This window comes from Capricornis sumatraensis, chromosome 12 (assembly GCF_032405125.1).
Source record: "Capricornis sumatraensis isolate serow.1 chromosome 12, serow.2, whole genome shotgun sequence".
NCBI classification, from domain to species: domain Eukaryota; kingdom Metazoa; phylum Chordata; class Mammalia; order Artiodactyla; family Bovidae; genus Capricornis; species Capricornis sumatraensis.
In genome coordinates, this window is record NC_091080.1 from 48,599,200 (window position 1) to 48,618,092 (window position 18,893).

Genomic DNA, 18,893 nt, shown 5'->3' on the forward strand with positions numbered 1-18,893 from the left:
GTGGATATATGTTAGAAAACAATTTTTGCTATTGCCTTTATTCCGGGAAATGAGTTCACTTTTAGTGTTTTCTTAAACTTATCTACTTCTAATATAGTCAATGCATATACAACTTTCCTTCCATTAGATAAGTTTGGAACTTTTTATTATTATTATTTTGGTGAAGTAGAAAAGGATAGCAGTTTGTTAGTTTGTTAGACAAAGGAGGACATAGCAGGCTAATGTCCTTTAAATCATTTGCCCTAAATTCGGGAAGATAGTGAGAAATTTTATAGTAATTTTCTAAAAACGATTTGATCAGTTCAGAGATATCCTTCTGATGGGTTGGTGGTGAGGTAAATTGACAACCTTCGGGTCCACTGGTCTAGGGTCTGCATGCTTACAAGCAGTATACCATCATTAATCACTGTTTCCCACCTAGAGGGGGTTTCAGCATCTGGTCTTCAGGACTCAGTGAAGCTTAGGTTCTTGATATCTCATCACAGGAACAAATCAGTGAGAGACAAACTGATAGGTAAGAAGTGGATTTATTCAGAGAGAAACACTCCACAGACAGAGTGCAGGCCATCCCAAAAAGAAGAGCTGCTAAACCTGGAATACTTTTAATTCTCAATCAAGAAATCTGTTTTTATGCACATCTGATTTGCTGAGAGCTGGTGGTAGAAAATCTCACAATTAGAAATCTAAGCTCTCAGTATGGCCTAGCAAACTCTCTTTACTTATGAAAGTCAGTTTCTTTCCCATTATTTACAACAGCTTTTTCAAACCTCTCATCAGTTCTCCAAATCCATCTCTCTATTCTGAGCTGAAGAGTTCACCTTCTCAAAGACAGAAGAAGTTCTCAGACAAGAATAGTCATCCATTTCATTAGGACAATAAATCAAGCCACCATTTCTCAAACAACACTGTCCTTCCAACCCACATTAAATTATAAAGAAACACACAAAAACAACTGAAGATAAGAAAGGGATGGTTTCCCAGATGCTTTAGTGGTAAAGAATCTGCCTGCGATGCAGGAGATGTAGGAGACACAGTTTCGATTCTGATAGCTTACGGTGAACAATGTTGATTCGTGATCTCCAAAGAAGAAGATTTAGCTTTGGGACCAGGACCAGGTTTGATCACTCAAGAGCTTTTGTGTAGCAGAGATTCATTAAAGTATAGAAAAGGACAGAGAAAGCTTCTGGCATAGACATCAGAAGGAGGACGAAGAGTGATCCCTGGCTAGTCTTAGCAAGGGAGTTATATATTTTTTTCATTTGGTTATTATAGTAAATCAAAAGAATGTCTCAAGGTTGTAAAGGTCTTACCAGACCCACTCCCACAACATACATTTTAAGATGACAGGAATAGTCAGAAGGTTCTCAAGAAGGAGAAACATGTCCTCAAGCAGGTTACATTGTTGTTATATAATCATTGGTACAGAGTTTAAGGGAAAAATATATCCTTGATCAAGATGAGTTGTTTTGTTGTGCATTCATCAGCTCTGGGCTTAAAAAAAAAAAAAATGTCCTTTTTTACTCCTTGAGAACTCCAGACCCCTTTCTCCTTCTTAAGTGCCCCAGACTCCTTTCTCCTCCTTGGGGACCCCAGACTTCTTATAAATCTACCTAGGAATTGACTGTCTCAATTCCTGGGTCAGGAATATCTGCTGGTGGAGGAAATGGCAAGCCACTTCAACCCACTCTCTTGCCTGGAGAATATGAAGAGAAGAACTTGATAGACCATTGTCCATGGGATCAGAAAAGTTGGACATGACTGAGCAACTAAACCTGCATTTATGGCTTCTAAATAAACTTGTCATAATAAAACTTTCTTTTCAGTTTCAAATTTAATATTTGCTTCTTAAATAGAACTTACCATTATCTTATCTGTTTCTTGAAGTAGAGAGACATTTCATTTTACTTCTTACAATAGTGACACCTCATACTCATTTGACTAAATAGATTACTGTATAGGTATAAGCAACAGAAACACTTCAATATATTTTGAAAGATTGAAATAAATAAGAATCCTTCATTGATATATGATTCTCTAAAAATAATTAGAAAAAATATATGAAATTTGCATTTAAAGTTGGAAATAAAGTAGGTGCAATAGCTACAAGTCCTGGTGGCTTAGATGATAAAGAATTAGCCTGCAATGTCGTAGACCTGGGTTCGATCCCTGGGTCAGGAAGATCCCCTGGAGAACGGATTGGGTATTCCAGTATTCCTTCCAGGAAAATTTAATGGACAGAGGATCCTGGTGGGCTACAGTCTATGGAATCACAAAAAGTTGAACACAACTGAGCTACTAACACACAATCTGTTCAGTTCCGTTCAGTCCCTCAGTCATGTCCTACTCTTTGCGACCCCATGAATCGCAGCACGCCAGGCCTTCCTGTCCATCACCAACTCCTAGAGTTCACTCACACTCATGTCGATTGAGTCGGTGATGCCATTTAGCCATCTCATCCTCTATCATCCCCTTCTCCTCCTGCCCCCAATCCCTCCCAGACTCAGGGTCCTTTCCAATGAGTCAACTCTTCACATGAGGTGGCCAAAGTATTGGAGTTTCATCTTTAGCATCATTTCTTCCAAAGAAATCCCAGGGCTGATCTCCTTCAGAATGGACTGGTTGGATCTCCTTGAAGTCCAAGGGACTCTTAAGAGTTCAAAAGCATCAATTTTTCAGTGCTCAGCCTTCTTCACAGTCCAACTCTCACGTCCATACTTGACTACAGGAAAAAACATAGCCTTGACTAGATGAACCTTTGTTGGCAAAGTAATGTCTCTGCTTTTCAATATGCTGTCTAGGTTAGCCATAATTTTTCTTCCAAGGAGTAAGCATCTTTTAATTTCATGGCTGCAGTCACCATCAGCAGTGATATTGGAGCCAAAAAAAAAATAAAGTCTGACACTGTTTCCACTATTTCCCCATCTATTTCCCATGAGGTGATGGGACCAGATGCCATGATCTTGGTTTTCTGAATGTTGAGCTTTAAGCCAACTTTTTCACTCTCCACTTTCACTTTCATCAAGAAGCTTTTTAGTTCCTCTTCACTTTCTGACATAAGGGTGGTGTCATCTGCATTTCTGAGGTTATTGATATTTCTCCAGCAATCTTGATTCCAGCTTGTGTTTCCTCCAACCCAGCATTTCTCATGATGGACTCTGCATATAAGTTAAATAAGCAGGGTGACAATATACAGCCTTTACTTACTTCCTTTCCTATTTGAAACCAGTCTGTTGTTCCATGTCCAGTTCTAACTGTTGTTTACTGACCTGCATATAGGTTTCTCAAGAGGCAGGTCAGGTGGTCTGGTATTCCCAACTCTTGAAGAATTTTCCACAGTTTATTGGGATCCACACAGTCAAAGGCTTTGGCATAGTTAATAAAGCAAAATTAGACAGTATTTGGAACTCTCTTGCTTTTCCAAGATCCAGCGGATGTTGAAATTTGATCTCTGGTTCCTCTGCCTTTTCTAAAGCCAGCTTGAACATCTGGAAGTTCATGGTTCAGGTATTGCTGAAGCCTGGCTTGGAGAATTTTGAGCATTGCTTTACTAGTAAGTGAGATGAGTACAATTGTGCGGTAGTTTGAGCATTCTTTGGCTTTGCCTTTCTTTGGGATTGGAATAAAAGCTGACCTTTTCCAGTCCTGTGGCAACTGCTGAGCTTTCCAAATTTGCTGGCATATTGAGTGCAGCACTTTCACAGCATCATCTTTCAGGATTTGAAATAGCTCAGCTGGAATGCCATCACCACCACTAGCTTTGTTCATAGTGATGCTTTCTAAGGCCCACTTGACTTCACATTCCAGGATGTCTGGCTCTAGGTGAGTGATCACACCATCGTGATTATCTTGGTCATGAAGATCTATTTTGTACAGTTCTTCTGTGTATTCTTGCCACCTATTTTAATATCTTCTGCTTCTGTTAGGTCCATATCATTTCTGTCCTTTGCTGAGCTCATCTTTGCATGAAATGTTTTCTTGGTATCTTTAATTTTCCTGAAGAGATCTTTAGTCTTTCTCATTCTGTTATTTTCCTCTATTTCTTTGCATTGATTGCTGAGGAAGCCTTTCTTATCTCTTCTTGCTATTCTTTGGAACTCTGCATTCAGATGATTATATCTTTCTTTTTCTCCTTTGCTTTTCACTTCTCTGATTTTCACAGCTATTTGTAACGCCTCCCCAGACAGCCATTTGGCTTTTTTGCATTTCTTTTCCATGGCAATGGTCTTGATCCCTGTCTCCTGTACAATGTCACGAACCTCTATCAATAGTTCATCAAGCACTGTATCAGATCTAGTGCCTTAAATCTATTTCTCAGTTCCACTGTATAATCATAAATGATTTTATTTAGGTCATACCTGAATGGTCTACCAATTTTGCCTACTTTCTTCAATTTAAGTCTGAATTTGGTAATAAGGAGTTCATGATCTGAGCCACAGTCAGCTCCTGGTCTTGTTTTTGTTGACTGTATAGAACTTCTCCATCTTTGGATGCAAAGAATATAATCAATTCGATTTTGGTGTTGACCATCGGGTGATGTCCATGTGTAGAATCTTCTCTTGTGTTTTTGGAAGATGGTGTTTGCTATGACCAGTGCATTTTCTTGGCAAAACTCTATTAGTCTTTGCCCTGCTTCATTCTGCATTCCAAGGCAAAATTTTCCTGTTACTCCAGGTGTTTCTTGACTTCTTACTTTTGCATTCCAGTCCCATATAATGAAAAGGACATCTTTTTTGAGTGTTAGTTTTAAAAGGTCTTGTAAGTCTTCATAGAACCATTCAACTTCAGCTTCTTCAGCATTACTGGTTGAGGCATAAGCTTGGATTACTGTGATATTGAATTTTTTGCCTGGAAATGAATAGAGATCATTCTGTCCTTGAGATTGCATCCAAGTACTGCATTTTGGACTCTTTTGTTGACCATGATGGCTACTCCATTTCTTCTAAGGGATTTCTGCCCACAGTAGTAGATATAATGGTCATCTGAGTTAAATTCACCCATTCCAATACATTTTAGTTCACGAATTCCTTGAATGTCATTATTTATTCTTGCCATTTCCTGTTTGACCACTTCCAATTTGCCTTGCTTCATGGACCTGACATTCCAGGTTCCTATGTAAGATTGCTCTTTACAGCATCGGATCTTGCTTCTATCACCAGTCACATCCACAACCGGGTATTGCTTTTGCTTTGGCTCCATCCTTCCATTCTTTCTGGAGTTATTTCTCCACTGATCTCCAGTAGGGTGTTTGGCACCTACTGACATGGGGAATTCCTCTTTCAGTATCCTATCATTTTGCCTTTTCATACTGTTCATGGAGTTCTCAAGGCAAGAATACTGAAGTGGTTTGCCATTCCCTTCTCCAGTAGACCACATTCTATTAGACCTCTCCACCATGACCCGCCCATCTTGGGTGGCCCCACAGGCTGGCTTAGTTTCATTGAGTTAGACCAGGTTGTGGTCCTAGTGTGATTAGATTGACTAGTTTTCTGTGAGTATGGTTTCAGTGTGTCTGCCCTCTGATGCCCTCTTTCAACACCTACCATCTTACTTGGGTTTCTCTTACCTTGGACAATGGCTTTCTACTCACCACTCCCCTCCTGACTTTGAACATGGAATAGCTCCTCTAGGCCCTCCTGTGCCGGTTCAGCCACCGCTCCTTGGATGTGGGGATGCTCCTCCTGGCTGCTGCCTCTGGCCTCGGGTGGAGGGTAGCTCTTCCTGGCCACTGCCCCTGACCTCGGACGTAACCCCTAGCTACTCCTGTCTCTCCTGCGCTGTCACAGCCTGGCACTCTCGGCTGCCGCCCCTGACCTCGGAAGTGCGGTCGCTCCTAACATACAATAGCTACTCAGTTTTAGAAAAGAATGTGCTAAAGATTTAAATAACCAAATTATATTGTCTTTTTCTAATTGAGCTGAATAATCTTACTCTTTTTTTCCCAAATCATATTTAGAACTACATGAACTAATAGATGGTAAAGAACTACCTCCCTGTGCAAGAGATGTAAGAGATGCAGGTTGGATCCCAGAGTCAGGAAGATTCCCTGAAGGAAGCCATGACAGTCCACTCCAGGATTCTTGCTTGGAGAATCCCATGGACAGAGGCACCTGGCAGGCTACTCCATAGTGTGGCAAAGAGTCAGATATAACTGAAGCAACTTAGCAGGCAAGCATGAAAGAACAAAGTCTTCCTTTCCACAAGTTCCTGCTACATAGAACTTAAATAGGAGAAATGCAAGAGAATTTTCACAATGGAAAATGACTTATTTGATACTTATTCATTCAAAGAAAGACAGGAAGGTGAGAGAGAGAGAGGAGAAAAGATAAGGAAAAGGGAAAAAGAGAATTAAAATTAAGTAGAGGAAATAGTGATACATAGAAATCCCAGAGGATGTAAGTAAAGGCATCCTGTAATTTGGGGAAAAGAGATATTTGTTTATATTTGTTTTCAAATAGATCATGTGCTCAAAAAAAAAAAAAAAAGACAGAAGGCTATCTCCTTTTTCCATTCTATATAGTCTCTGCTCTGCTCTGTTTAGTATGGTCACTGAAAAATTATATTTACTCACCAACCAAGTAATCCAGCAGCATATGTAGAGGTCTTCTCTCATTGAATTGCCTTAAGGTATGAATTAAAATGTAAACCTGTATAATATCAATAAAGCTGACATAAAACTTTTGTTCCCAAAGATAGAAAGTGAAAAGAGCATGGCCTCAGGGTAATATACTATGCCTGAAGGCTAACCAAGCCTCCTGTCACACATTATATTGGAGTGTTATTACATTTTGTCTATTAGAGACATAGTGCCCTTGGGATTTTACAGGGTTTTGAACATAAATCCTTCAGCAGCTCAAATTTTAGTTGATGCAAAAGTATATACCCTAGCTCTAATACTCATGAGTAGGACAAAATACCAAATCATTTCTTGAGATGCCTAATGTGAGCGTCAAATTACCAGGCTCCACCTAGCAAAAAGGAATGCTAATTAAAAGGGTAGGACATGTTCCAGTTTTTCTAATCAAAGAGAGCTTAATCCTTCCATAAGCTGGTTGGCTTTGTTGCAGGAAATTCTGAACAACCTTGTTACTTTTGATAACTGTAAGCTACTGACTCATGGCCCCTTGACAGCTAGCTGAGCATGTAATAACATTTCTCTGTATTTGGGGACTGGCTTAGCTGGCTTTATAATAGATTATTGTGGATGTTAAAGTGAAATGTTAGTCTTTCTTTAAAGCTCTGTATTCCCCGGTAATTAAGGTTATAAAAAGGGCGCTGAGCACAATACAGTTTCAAGGTCGCCAAACACAGATATAACAGCCTTCAGTTTGTGTAAATAAGGTATTAACAAAGGTTTATTCTGCAATTGTGTCATGAAAAATAGGATTTTGAAGAGCAGTTTGATGGAAAAGTATTTTGAGGTAAATTTTAAGGTGTTTCTTTTTTCCCTTTTAGTTCATATATATATATATAATATATATATATATATAATATAAGCAAAATCAAGTGTTATTACAGAAACACAGAAAAATAGAAAATACATACAATAATAATAATAATAAAAGTTGAATGCTATCAGTTAAAGAGAAAAAACAGATACCAGAGCAGAATGTCATCCAAAAAGCATTTCAGTTATCGGGTATAAGAAGAACCTTGGAGAAATCACAACCTTTGGCATGGAAATCTCTACAGAGACCACACAAACAAAGATTTCACCTTAACTTTCAAGGCAGTGACAGTTATTGGTTGTTTGTGTTTCCAATTCATTGTAAATGGAAAAAGCTAACGAAAAAGTCCACCCATGAGAGCTATTTAGCTACTTATTTCAAAGGAATACATTGATACAGTTTCATTCAACTTTGGAGTTTTGATATTCACTCACCATTTGAATCAGTGATATTCATCATTACAGTAGGGAGAAATGTTACATTGTGTGTTTCATAAAAAATATCCCTTTGTGATGATCAATTACCATGCAATTTAAAATTAAAAAAAGAGAAGAATGATTTCCTATGTAAGTATTGCAAATGCAAAACAACTTTCCTATAACATGAAAGCGTCATACTAATGGTGTAGATTACCTATTGCATAAGGGTCCTAGAATTAGGAAAGCATAATTTATAGGAAAGCAATTTTATTTTCATTCTATCAGATAAGATTAGGGCAGGTACCAACCCCCCAGGAGCCAGCTTCTTTGCTTCAGTTTTAAACTGCCGAAAGGGAGGATATGCAGTGCTTTATAGTGCAGACAAAAATGTCACAGCAGTAATTGCTATGCAGGTGCTTAAGTACGTGCCAAACAAAACCATAAATTATTTTTCTCATGCTTTAGGTATTAATTGTATTAGTAGTTAAAAGAACAATTACCACATGATATGTACCTTTTTAAAAGATAGAAGTAATCAGGAAAATTAATCAGGAAAATCATTCAGGTAACCTTTTGTGACAAATTAAGACTTCCTTTCATGATACTTTACACCTTTATGCTCATCTATCTTCCATACAGAAATATTTATTTTAGTCAAATTCCTTCCATCAGATGCCATTTATAATATGTTGAAATCTTCCAAAATGCATCAATTAAAGCTATAATTTGTGATATAATGAATTCATCTAAAAAATGAAAAGTAGAATAAAAGGAAGTTTGCATGGTTTTTAGGAAATGAAAGCTATCCTAGACATCACAAGCCATTTTCTCTCTCCCTGCACAAATTTAGTTGGTTATTCTCCGTAAGAGACAAATTTTAATAGCTATGTACCTCAGCATCCATGAACCCAGTAACCTTGTTAAGGTTTCTCCTCCCACTTGCTCTTTTATAGCATAATTTGCGCTGAACATGAAACCAATATTGAGGAGTCCTTCCCAGGTATTGTTCACATAGAACATGGGAAAATAAGTGTATTTTCCCTGTCTGACCACAAGGTAATAACACGACAATATTGGGCCAACATTGTCTGAGGTTCAAGCATCCTCATGAACACATAGAGGGAAATAGAAATAAAAACAAGAGATGTGAATATGGTGGTACTCAGTTCAGTTCAGTCACTCAGTCATGTCTGATTTTTTGTGACTCCATGGACTGTAGCAAGCCAGACCTCCTGGTGCATTGGCAGCTCCTGGAGTTTATTCAAACTCATGTCCATTGAGTCAATGATGCCATCCAACCATCTCATCCTCTGTCTTCCCCATCTCCTCCTGCCTTCAATCTTTCCGAGATCAGGGTCTTTTCAAATGAGTCAGTTCTTCACATCAGGTGGCCAAAGTATTGGAGTTTCAGCTTCAACATCAGTCCTTCCAATGAATATTCAGGGCTGATTTCCTCTAGGATGTACTGGTTGGATCTCCTTATGGTCCAAAGGACTCTCAAGAGTCTTCTCCAACACCACAGTTCAAAAACATAAATTCTTTTGCACTCAGCTTTATTTATAGTCCAAATCTCACATCCATACATGACTACTGGAAAAACAATAGCTTTAACTAGATGGACCTTTGTTAGCAAAGTAGTGTCTCTGCTTTTTAATATTCTGTCTAGTTTGATCTGGGAGGGGGGTTCAGGATGGGGAACACATGTATACCCATGGCTGATTCATGTCAATGTATGGCAAAAACCACTACAATATTGTAAAATAATTAGCCTCCAATTAAAATAAATAAATAAATTTTAAAAATGAATAATCATATGCTGTCTAGGTTAGTCATAACTTTTCTTCCCAGGGGAAAGTGTTTTTTAATTTCTTGGCTGCATTCACCATCTGCAGTGATTTTAGAGCCCCAACAAATAAACTCTGCACTGTTTCCACTGTTTCTCCATATGTTGGCCATGAAGTGATGGGACTGGATGCCATGATCTTAGTTTTCTGAATGTTGAGTTTTAGGCCAACGTTTTCACTCTCCTCTTTCAATTGCATCAAGAGGCCTTTTAGTTCTTCACTTTCTGCCATAAGTGTGGTGTCATCTGCATATCTGAGGTTATTGGTATTTCTCCTGGCGATCTTGATTCCAGCTTGTGGTTCATCTAGTCCAGCATTTCTCATGATGTACTCTGCATATAAGTTAATAAGCAGAGTGAAAATATACAGCCATGACCACTCCTTTCCCTATTTGGAACAAGTATGTTGTTCCATGTCGAGTTCTAACTGTTGCTTCCTGACCTGCATATAGATTTCTCAAGAGGCAGGTCAGATTGTCTGGTGTTCAAGTTTCAAATTATTCATAAGACTTTATAGAACTCAATTAGCTTCACTATTTATCAGCTCTTTTGGTCTATGATACTTTAGGGTTTTTAGGAATTCTGGTAAATGCATTCATATTCCTATTATTACTTACTTATATTATTATGTATTAATTGTTCAAGAAGCCTAGAAATTGCATTTTAATATTAACTCAGTTATTTTCTAGATAAAGTATCTTAGTCAAATATCTTTTTTTTTTTTTCCCCCGAATGTGATGGGTTTATTTTATTTTACACTCACGCAAATCCAAAGCTTCCATTATGGCACAGAGTACAATATATTATGAAGTCATGAATAACTGGTGAGAGATGTGAAGGAAGTGATGGAGAGTCACATCAACTCCTTTGTAACATGACACTAAACAGTCACTGAAGAACACATTAAAAATAACACTGAAGAACTAAAATGAAATGAGCTTGATGACTTGCAGGAATACCTTTATCATCTAGTTGAAAAGACTTGATACATAGGGTTCAGTTTTAGCAAGATTGCAATTATTTGGAATAATAAAAAGTTTGCAAAATTGAAATTTCACAGGAGAGTTTTAAGTCCAAAATATACTTTTTTTTTCTTTTAATCTTCACTTCCAAGGACAAAGATGTTTTATTCAAAACTACATTAAGCTTCTAGTTCAAATTGCTGCCCGAATTAATGCCCTCTTGCATTTAAGATCTTTCCATTTATGAGCATTGACAGAGTAAGTTTCACTTCTGGTCGAAGGGTCAGAGTATCAATTTAGTTCAATTAGTTGTGCCCTATGCTTTGTGACCCCATGAACCGCAGCATGCCGGGCCTCTCTGTCCATCACCAACTCCTGGGGTCCACCCAAACCCATGTCCACTGAGTCGATGAAGCCATCCAACCATCTTATCCTCTGTCATCGCCTTCTCCTCCTGCCCTCAATCTTTCCCAGAATCAGGGTCTTTTCAAGTGAGTCAGCTCTTCGCATCAGGGGGCCAAAGTATTGAGTTTCAGCTTCAACATCAGTGCTTCCAATGAACACTCAGGACTGACGGACTTTAGGATGAACTGATTGGATCTCCTTGCAGTCCAAGGGATTTGCAAGAGGCTTCTCCAGCACCGCAGTTTAAAAGCATCAATTATTCGGTGCTCAGCTTTCTTTATAGTGCAACTCTCACATCCATACATGACCACTGGAAAAACCATAGCCTTGACTAGACGGACCTTTGTTGGACCTTTGCTTTTCAATATGCTATCTAGGTTGGTCATAACTTTCCTTCCAAGGAGTAAGCGTCTTTTAATTTCATGGTTTGCAGTCATCATCTGCAGTGATTTTGGAGCCCAGAAAAATAAAGTCTGGCACTGTTTCCACTGTTTCCCCATCTGTTTGTCATTAAGTGATGGGACCAGATGCCATGATCTTAATTTTCTGAATATTGAGCTTTAAGCCAACTTTTTCACTCTCCTCTATCACTTTCATAAAGATGCTCTTTAGTTCTTCTCCACTTTCTTCCATAAAGGTGGTGTCATCTGCATATCTGAGGTTATTGATATTTCTCCCAGCAATCTTGATTCCAGCTTGTGTTTTCTCCAGCCCGGTGTTTCTCATGATGTACTCTGCATAGAAGTTAAATAAGCAGGGTGACAATATACAGCCTTGACAAACTCCTTTTCCTATTTGGAACCAGTCTGTTTTTCCATGTCCAGTTCTAACTGTTGCTTCCTGACCTGCATACAGGTTTCTCACGAAACAGGTCAGATGGTCTGGTATTCCCATCTCTTTCAGAATTTTCCACAGTTTATTGTGATCCACACAGTCAAAGGCTTTGGCATAGTCAATCAAGCAGAAATAGATGTTTTTTCTGGAACTCTCTTGCTTTTTCCATGATCCAGCAGATGTTGGCATTTAACCTCTAGTTCCTCTGCCTTTTCTAAAACCAACTTGAACATCTGGAATTTCATGGTTCACATATTGCTGAAGCCTGGCTTGGAAAATTTTGACCATTACTTTACTGGCGTGTGAGATGAGTGCAATTGTGTGGTAGTTTGAGCATTCTTTGACATTGCCTTTCTTTGGGATTGGAATGAAAACTGACCTGTTCCAGTCCTGTGGCCACTTCTGAGTTCTAGTTCAATAAGGTTGTCATTATTTACTTTAGCAGATAGAAAAGTTCCAAAGTTCAGTTTGTACTTAGAACCGATACCAGAATAAGTGTTGTTACTGCTGGCTGTCCACATGAGGTTTATTGATGTTTCAATTTTCTGGCTTACCTTCTGGTAGATGGACTCTCCAAATTCACAGCCATAGTTCAGATGAGTATCCAACTTGATGTCTGTAGCCTTATAACCCAAGGTAAAATTGTTCTATGATTGTTGGGATTTGGATGTCATTCAGCCCCCTATATAAGTAAGATAATAAGAATACCTCAGTCAGTTCAGTCTCTCAGTCGTGTCTGACTCTTTGAAACTTCATGGACTGCATTATACTTGACATCCTTATCCTTCACCAAGCCTGGACCCTGCTCAAACTCATGTCCCTTTAGTTGATAATGCCATCCAACAATTTCATCCTTGGTCATCATCCCTTTCTCCTCCTGCCTTCAATCTTGCCCAGAATCAGGTTCTTTTCCAATGAGTCAGTTCTTCACATCAAGTTGCCAAAGTATTGGAGTTTCAGCTTCAGCATCAGTCCTTCCAATGAATATTCAGTACTGATTTCCTTTAGGATGTGCTGGTTGGATCTCCTTGTAGTTCAAGGGAGTCTCAAGAGTCTTCTCCAACACCATGGTTCAAAACATCAATTCTTCAGCACTTAGCTTTCTTTATACTCCAACTCTTACATCCATACATGACTACTGGAAAAACCATAGCTTTGACTAGATGGAAGTTTTTTGCAAAGTAATGTCTCTGCTTTTTAATATGAGTCTAGTTTGGTCATATATTTTCTTCTAAGGAGCAAGCATCTTTTAATTTCATGGCTGAAGTCATTATCTGCAGTGATTTGGAAGCCACAGAAAGAAAGTCTCTTGCTGTTTCCATTGTTTCCCCATCAATTTGCCTTGAAATGATGGGACTGGCTACCATGACCTTAGTTTTCTGAGTGTTGAGCTTTAAACCAAATTTTGTCTCTCCTCTTTCACTTTCATCAAGAAGCTCTTTATTTTTTTTTCTCCTTTTTATTTTTATTTATTTTTATTTTTTTAAATTTATTTTTACTTTATTTTGCTTTACAATACATTGCTTTACAATTTATTGGTTTTGCCATACATTGACATGAGTCAGCCACGGGTGTACATAATTTCCCAATCCTGAATCCCTCTCCCACCTTCCACCCCTCTCTCTGGATCATCCCCGTGCACCACCCCCAAGCATCCTGTATCCTGTATCGAACATAGATTGGCGATTCGTTTAATACATGATAGTATACATGTTTTAATGCCATTCTCCAAAATCATCCCACCCTCTCCCTCTGAGTCCAAAAGTCCATTCTATACATCTGTGTCTGTTTTGCTGTCTCGCATACAAGGTTATCATTACCATCTTTCTAAATTCCATATATATGCGTTAGTATACTGTATTGGTGTTTTTCTTTCTGGCTTACTTCTCTCTGTATAATTGGCTCCAGTTTCATTCACCTCATTAGAACTGATTCAAATGTATTCTTTTTAATGGCTGAGTAATACTTCATTGTGTATATGTACCACAGCTTTCTTATCCATTCATCTGCTGATGGACATCTAGGTTGTTTCCATGTCCTGGCTATTATAAACAGTGCTACAATGAGCATTGGGGTACATGTGTCTCTTTAAATTCTGGTTTCCTTGGTATGCATTCCCAGCAGTGGGATTGCTGGGTCATAAGGCAGTTCTATTTGCAATTTTTTTGAGGAATTTCCACACTGTTCTCCGTAGTTTTTTTTTTTTTTTTTTTCGTTTTCTGCCATAAGGATGGTGTCATCAGCATATCTGATTTTACTAATATTTCTCCCAGCAATCTTGATTCCAGTTTGTGCTTTATCTACCCTGGCATTTTGCATGTTGTACTCTGCATATAAGTTATATAAGCAGGGTGACAATATATACAGTCTTGATGTATTCCTTTCCCAATTTGGAACCAGTCTGTTGTTCTATGTCCCATTCTAGCTTCTTGATCTGAATACAGGTTTCTCAGGAGTCAATTAAGGTTGTCTGGTATTTGCATCTCTTGAAGAATTTTCCACAGTTTGTTGTGATCCACATTGCCAAAGGATTTGGCATAATTAACAAAGCAGAAGTACATGTTTCCCCAGAATTCTCTTGCTTTATCAATGATCTAATGAATGATGCCAACTTGATCTCTCGTTCTCTGCCTGTTCTAAATCTGGCTTAAACATCTGGAAGTTCATGGTTCACATACTGTTGAAGCCTGGCTTAAAGAATTTTGAGCACTAATTTGCTAGCATGAGAGATGAGTGCAATTGTGAGGTATCATAAATATTATCTGGCATTGCCTTTCTTTGATATTGGAATGAAAACTAATCATTTCCATTCCTTTGGCTACTGCTGAGTTTTCCAAACTTACTGGCATATTAAGTGTAGCACTTTAACAGCACCATCTTTTAGAATTTGAAATAGCTCAGCTAGAATTCCTTCACCTGTACTAGCTTTATTCATAGTGATTCTTCCTAAGACCCACTTGGCTTTGCTTTCTAGGATGTCTGGCTCTTGGTGGTGATGACAATTGTGCAGTAGCTTGAACATTCTTTGGCATTGCCCTTCTTTGGGATTGGAATGAAAACTGACCTTTTCCAGTCCTGTGGTCATTGTTGCCTTTTCCAAACTTGCTGGTATATTGAGAGCAGCACTTTCACAGCATCTTTTTTTAGCATCTGAATATAGCTCAGGTGGAATTCCATCACCTCCACTAGCTTTGTTTGTCCTGATACTCCCTAAGGCTCACTTCACTTCACATCCCAGGATGTCTCACTCTAGGTGAGTGATCCCACCATCATGGCTATCGTGGTCATAAAGATCTTTTCTTGTATATTTCTTCTGTGTATTCTTGCCATCTCTTCTTAATAACTTATGCATCTCTTAGGTCCATACTATTTCTGTCCTTTCTTGTGCTGATCTTTGCATGAAATACCCCCTCGGTATCTCTTATGTTCTGGAAGAGATCTCTGATCTTTCCCATTCTATTGTTCTCCTTTATTTCTTTGCATTGATCACTGATGAAAGCTTTCTTATCTCTCCTTGCTATTCTTTGGAACTCTGCATTCAAATCGGTATATATTTCTTTTTCTCCTTTTCTTTAGGTTCTCTTATTTTCTCAGGTATTTATTTGTAAGGCCTCCTCAAACAACCATTATCCCTTTTTACATTTATTTTTCTTTGAGATGATCTTGATCACTGCTTCTTGTATAGTGTCACAAACCTCCACCCATATTTCTTCAGGGATTCCATCTGTTGGATCTAATCCCTTGAATCTATATGTCACTTCCACTGTATAATTGGAGATAATGTAATTTAGTTCATACCTTAATGTTTTTTCCTACTTTTGTTAGTTTAAGTCTAAATTTGACAATAAGGAGTTCATGATTTGAGCCACAGTCAGTTTCTGGTCTTATTTTTGCTGATTGTATATAGCTTCTCCATCTTTGGCTGCAAAGAATATAATCAACCTGATTTCGATGTTGACCATCTGACAATGTCCATGTGTAGAGTCTTCTCTTGTGTTGTTGGAAGAAAATGCTTGCTATGACCTGTGGGTTCTCTTGGAAAAACTCTTTTAGCCTTTGCACTGCTTCATTCTGTATTCCAAGGCCAAATTTGCCTGTTACTCCACATATCTATTGACTTCCTATTTTTGCATCTTTTGGGGGTGATAGTTCTGGAAGGTCTTGTAGGTCTTCACAGGTCCTTTAACCTTTAGCTTCTTCAGCCTTATGGGTTAGGGTATAGTCTTGGATTACTGTAATATTGAATGGATTGCATTGGAAATGGATAGATGATTCTGTCATTTTTGAGACTGCAACCAAGTACTCCAAGCTAGGCTTCAGCGATATGTTAACCATGAACTTCCATATGTTCAAGCTGGTTTTAGAAAAGGGTGAGGAACAAGAGATTAATGTGCCAACATCCACTGGATCATCAAAAAAGCCAGAGAGTTCCAGAACAACTTCTATCTCTGCTTTATTGCCTATGTCAAAGCCTTTGACTGTGTGGATCCCAATAAACTGTGGGAAATTCTGAAAGAGATGGGAATAGCAGACCACCTGACCTGCCTCATGAGAAATCTCTATGCAGGTCAGGAAACAACAGTTAGAACTGGACATGGAACAACAGACTGGTTCCAAATAGGAAAAGGAATACGTCAAGGCTGTATATTGTTACCTTCTTTATTAACTTATATACAGAGTACATCATGAGAAACACTGGGCTGGATGAAACACAAGCTGAAATCCAGATTGCTGGGAGAAATATCAATAATCTCAGATATGCAGATGTCACCACTCTTATAGCAGAATGTGAAGAGGAAATAAAGAGCCTCTTGATGAAATTGAAAGAAGAGAGTGAAAAAGTTGGCTTAAAGCTCAACATTCAGAAAACTAAGATGATGGCATTCAGTCCCATCACTTCATGGGAAATGGATGGGGAAACAGTGGAAACAGAGACTGATTTTATTTTTTAGGGCTCCAAAATCACTTCAGATGGTGATTGCAGCCATGAAATTAAAAGACACTTACTCCTTGGAAGGAAAATTCTGGCCGACCTAGACAGCATATTAAAAAGCAGAGACATTACTTTGCCAAGAAAGGTCTGTCTATTCAAGGCTATGCTTTTTCCAGTAGTCATGTATGGATGTGAGAGTTGGATCATAAAGAAAGCTGAGTGCCAAAAAATTGATGCTTTTGAACTGTGGTGCTGGAGAATCCTCTTGCAAATCTCTTGGACTGCAAGGAGAACTAATTAGTTCATCCTAAAGGAGATCAGTCCTTAGTGTTCATTGGAAGAACTGATGTTGAAGCTGAAACTCAATACTTTGGCTACCTGATGCAAACAGCTGACTCATTTGAAAAGACCTTGATACTGGGAAAGACCGAAGTCAGGAGGAGAAGGGGACGACAGAGGATGAGATAGTTGGATGCCTTCATCGACTCAATGGAAATGAGTTTGGGTAAAGTCTGGGAATTTCTGATGGACAGGGAGGCCTGGTGTGCTGTGGTCCATGGGATGACAAAGAGTCAGACACGACTAAGCAACTGAACTACACTGCATTTTGAACTCTTTTTTTTTTTTTTTTTTACTATGAGGGTTACCCCATTTTTTCTAAGGGAGTCTTGCCTACGTAGTAGATATAATGGTCATCTAAATTAAATTCACCCATTCCAGTCCATTTTAGTTCACTGATTCCTAAAATGTTGATGTTCACTCTGGCCATCACCTGTTTGAACATTTCTAATTTACCTTGATTCATGGACCTAAGATTTCAGGTTCCTATGCAATATTGTTCTTTACAAATTCAGAGTTTACTTCCATCACCAGTCACATCTACGGCTGCGCATTGTTTTTACTATGGCTCCATCTCCTCATTCTTTCTGGAATTATTGCTCCACTCTTCTCCGGTCTCATATTGTGCACCTAGGGAGTTCATCTTTCACATCACATCTTTTTGCAATTCATACTTTTAATGGGGTTCTCAAGACAAGATTACCGATGCCTATACACCAGCAATGACATATCAGAAAGAGAAATTAAGGAAACAACCACATTTACCATTGCTAGAAAAAAAGTAAAATATCTAGGAATAGAAAAGTTTTTTTTTTTTTTTTTTTTAAGTTGAGTCTGCTCCTTGTAAACTATTGTCTAACAGCAGTGACAGTCCCATTTATATGTCGTTAACCATAGGGTTTTAGAAAAAGCAGAGGGACCAGAGATCAAATTGCCAACATCAACTGGATCATGGAAAAACCAAGAGAGTTCCAGAAAAACAACTATTTCTGCTTTATTGACTATGTCAAAGCCTTTGACTGTGTGGATCACAATAAACTGTGGAAAATTCTGAGAGAGATGGGAATACCAGACCACCTAACCTGCCTCTTGAGAAATCTGTATGCACGTCAGGAAGCAACAGTTAGAACTGGACCTGGAACAACAGACTGGTTCCAAGTAGGAAAAGGAATACATCAAGGCTGTATATTGTCACCCTGCTTATTTAACTTCTATGCAGAGTACACCATGAGAAATGCTGTACTGGAAGAAACACAAGCTGGAATCAAGATTGCTGGGAGAAATATCAATAACCTCAGATATGCAGATGACACCACCTTTATGGCAGAAAGTGAAGAGGAACTAAAAAGCCTCTTGATGAAAGTGAAAGAGGAGACTGAAAAAGTTGGCTTAAAGCTCAACATACAGAAAACTAAGATCATGGCATCTGGGCCCATGACTTAATGGGAAATACATGGGGAAACAGTAGAAACAGTGTCAGACTTTAATTTTGGGGCTCCAAAATCACTGCAGATGGTGACTGCAGCCATGAAACTAAAAGACACTTACTCCTTGGAAGAAAAGTTATGACCAACATAGATAGCACATTCAAAAGCAGAGACATTACTCTGCTGTTTAATGTCCATTTAGTCAAGGCTATGGTTTTTCCAGTAGTCATATATGGATGTGAGAGTTGGACTGTGAAGAAGGCTGAGCACTGAAGAACTGATGCTT